Genomic DNA, 4,359 nt, shown 5'->3' on the forward strand with positions numbered 1-4,359 from the left:
ATGGCTTCTATCCTTCTAAACTCGGCATCTCCAGGGGCGCCTGGGCGGCTCAGTCGGTTGAGCGTCCTACTTTGGCTCAGGTCATGATCTTGCAGTTTGTGGGTTAGAGCCCCGCATCAGGCTCTGAGCTGTCAGCACAGCTTCCCTTAAATAATCTGTGCTGACAGCTCAGAGCCTGGAGCCTGCTTCAGATTCTGTGTATTCCTCTCTCTCTGGCCCTCCCCTGCTCACACTGTCTCTCTCTCTCTCTCAGAAATAAATAAAACTTTTTAAAAAAATTTTAAATCGGCATCTCCATAACGAGGTCTGTTCTGCGGGTCTGGTTTCTAGACAGAGAGATAGGAAATACGGTCACAGGGGGGCCATTTAGTCACCACCACTGAGGCATGTCACCACAGAGCGCATCATCATTCCAAAGAGGCCGGGGCAGTGGTGAGTGTCAAACCCTGGGCCAGGTGCAGAGACATACCACTGTGACTGACCTTCTCCAAACATCCTCTCATCTTTACAAGTGAGCAGGCAAGGGCTATTGAATCCCAGACAAAACCTATTTCAACTGGGACTCAAACAGGTTTAGGAACTCAGTCTCATTGAAGTTCTATAAATCCTCCTCATTCAAATGGCTGTTGGGGCCCCAGCTCATAACCATGTCTATATACAGTTTTACTGAGCTACGCTGTTGTTCAAATGTATCAAGCGTTCTGCAAGATGCTTCCCCTAAATAATCTCACTTAATTTTTGTTATAATAACCCTTCCTAATAATTATTAGTGTCCCATTTTACAGATGTGGAAACACACGGCTTGTCTCCGGCAGATCAGGACCAAACCAGGCATCCTAGGTGCGTTCTCTTTCCCTTTCCTCTGCGCCACGCACTTTCTTGTCACCTAATTTCCTATCCACGGTGTGCCAAATGTGGAGCGTTCCTATGTCTGAGCCACAGGAAGCAACATTCAGCGGTACATGAGGGATCTGAACTGCGAGTCATGGAAACATGCTTCACAAGCAGCAATCAACTGGAGATGGTGGGAAGGGGATCTGTCGAGCACAACGTGTGAGCACAGCCTGTCCCTGGACTGTTCCCCAAGGTCAGAGTCACAAGAAGAGGCTGGAACATCACTGGGTTTCACAAATGCGGCACCTGGGCATGTCTGCCTGGTGCAGGGGTGACTGCAACGTCTTCTTCTTCATCAGAATCAGAGTCAGAAATTCAGAGGTTCTCATGAAATCCACTCCCTCCTCTTCAAAACTGGAGCTCTTCCAGTAGAAGCGAGGTTGATATCCTAGAACTTGAGGGCTGGGAGAAGAGATTCTGACTTCATCTCTCTGGGAACATCACCAGCATCTTAACCAAGCGTCACCTTTCCCTCTAGAGACACGGGGTTAAAAAGGAGCCTGAAGGAAAGCTCAGAGCTGGCAATAAAAGCAACACACTCCTATGGGGCGCCTGGGTAGCTCAATGGGTCAAGCGTCTGACTGTTGATTTCAGCCAAGGTCATGATCTCAGGGCCCTGAGATCGAGTCCCACATCAGGCTCTGCACTGGGCACCAAGCCTGCTTGGGATTCTCTCTCACCCTCTCTCTCTACCCACTCCCCATGCTCATTTGCTCGCTCTCTTGCTCTCCCTCTCTCTCCTCTTCCTCCTCTTCTCTCTCTCTCTCCCTCACCTCTCTCTCTCAAAAAAAAAAAATAATAATAATAAAGCAACATGTTCCTAAACCAGTTCCCATGAGCCCTTCTATTTCCTGGGGTTAACTGCAGTTAACTTTCTAGGCCATCAGACCTCCTTATTACTCCAATTATATTTATGGAGTGCCTAAATGCCATCCACTGAGCTGGGCTCCAAAGGCTGAGATGCTTGCCCTCTGGAAATGAAAGCTTACAAGCAGATACCACCCACTGAAATACAAGTTGATCAGTGAAAATGTTTCTGAAAGTATGAACCAGGGGAAAGAGAATATAGAAGTGGAGAGACTGATCCCATGTGGGAAAGCTGATGTTTGTGACAAGGTAGAAATCTGAGCTGGGTGTGGAAGGGGGTGCCTAGCAGAGCCAGGCATGCAAGATGGCCCCCCCACCCTGGGAGGTGAAGGTGGATAGGGAAGAGTCAGGGAGCAGGTGGAAAGGTGGCCTGAAGCCAGACTGGGTGGGGCTCTGTGCAGGGATGTCACTTACATTAAGGACAAGGAGAGGCCAGAATGACCCATGGCTAGTCTCATGACTGAAGCCCAGAGCTATCTGTGCTCACGGGCACCCCACCAAAATAAAACCTACTCCTCCATCAGCCCAAGGACTGTGCATGTGTGTGCAAGCCAGCCTCGTGTCACCCTGCACACAGGACAGGAAACCATACAAGACTTGCTCCTGCCCCAACACAGCCTCCTAAGGCTGCATGAGGGCATCACAACCTCCGGTGTATAAGACAAGGAAACAAGGCCCAGATAGCATGTGGGTGGGGACCTGACAATTCAGAGCTGCCACCCAGTAGCTAGAGCCTGACTCCGCAAAGGCCCTGCTGCATCCTGTAAATCCTGGTCACTGAGACCCAATTTAAGCTACAGACAAGAGATTCTTTAAAATAATAAAGAAAAGAAGAATAGGGAGGTAGACAGCAAAAGAGGGAAGGAAGGAAGGAAGGAAGGAAGGAAGGAAGGAAGGAAGGAAGGAAGGAAGGAAGGAAAGGGAACAGATGGGAAAGGAAGGGAGGGGCAGGTACAAGGACTGAATGAAGAAGGGAAGGGGAGGGGAGGGGAGGTAAGGAAGGAAAGGAAGGTGGGGAGGAAGGGAGGGAGGAGGGAGGAAGGAAGGAAGGAAGGAAAGTCTCCGAAGGGCCACAGTGAGAAGGGAAAATAGTACAGGTACCACTCTGCCTATAGATAAAAGGATGATTTTTTTAATGTTTATTTATTTTTGAGAGAGACAGAGTATGAGTAGGGGAGGGGCAGAGAGAGAGGGAGACAGAATCCAAAGCAGGCTCCAAGCTACGAGTAGCCATTTTTTTTTTTATTTTTAATTTTTTTTTAGGTGGGGAGGGCAGAGAGGGCAGGGGGGGTGTGGGGAAATCCCAAGCAGGCTTCATGCTCACCACCAGCGTGGGGCTCAATCCCATGACCCTGGGATCATGACCTGAGCCACAATCAAGAGTCAGACTCCCAAACGACTGAGCCACCCAGGCACTCCAACACGTAGCCTTTTTTTTTTCTATTTTGTTTTAAGAGAGAGTAAGCATGGGGCAGGGAGAGGGAAAGGGAGAGAGAGAACCAGAAGCCTACAATGGAGCAATTTTAACGATGGTTACTTCTCCAGAGAAAACAGGATGGAGGAGTAGAACAGGGGTTGGTAAACTGCAAGAAAATGGTCACAAACTGCCCCTGTCCACAGCCTCACCCTCGCAATATAATTTTGAAGTGTGCCACATCAAAACATTGGCCCTTTCCCTACCCGTTAGTAACACGTGTATATTCAGTGATGGACCCATCCACTGCCTAACTCATAATCCAGCTTATATGTCTTATATTTTATCTTTACTAAATTCAAATGTCTTCCTACTATGAGTAAAGATACAACTGTTATTGACTGCTTAAGATATGCAGGGTGTTGTAAGCACTTCCCACGCAGTATTTCCTTCAGCCTTCACAGAGCCCTTCCTCAGTCCCATCAACAGCTCCGTTTTACAAAAGAGGGAGCTGAGTCACAGAAATGAAGCAATCTGCCTAAGGTCAAGTGGCTACTAAGCAGAGGACCCTGGATTTAAACCCAGACAATCTGACTCCAACGGTTGCGCTGTCCACACTCCATCTGGGATGTCACTTTAATCCACCACCGGCTTAACCCAGACACATAGGCAAATAGCTAAGTGACCCTGTTCTGGCTCCTGGTGAGCACAGCTTCCTTTCAAAGACACACAAATCACCTGTCTAATAGGCTGGTCTAAAATGGTACCGGGAATCACAATAGAGTCAGCAGATTCTAGACTCCGGATACCTGTGTCTGTGTGTGTGTGTAGGGGGTGGGGGTGAGAACAGATATCTATTTCCTCATCTCTCACTTCTGGCATTTCTGCTGATTTCCAGGTTTCCTCAAAATTCCTGGCAGCAGTTCCATGGTCACCATCAGAAACCGTCCTCTGTATCCTGAGATGCAGTCAGTGTGTGTGTGTGTGTGTGTGTGTGTGTGTGGTCCACAATCTTTGCGATCACTTAGCCGAGCAGACTGCCCACGCCCAACCTCCGCCGCTGTTGTGGACATCAGTTTCTTCTGAACGATGTTCATTCCACCTTCCCTAGTTGAAAGATTACCCCCTTCCCCTGAAAGAGATGATTATTGGCCATGCAGCTCCATTTTCCCTCTGTCATCCAG

Source organism: Crocuta crocuta, unplaced genomic scaffold, assembly GCF_008692635.1.
Source record: "Crocuta crocuta isolate KB4526 unplaced genomic scaffold, BGI_CrCroc_1.0 scaffold70, whole genome shotgun sequence".
Taxonomy (NCBI): Eukaryota; Metazoa; Chordata; class Mammalia; order Carnivora; family Hyaenidae; genus Crocuta; species Crocuta crocuta.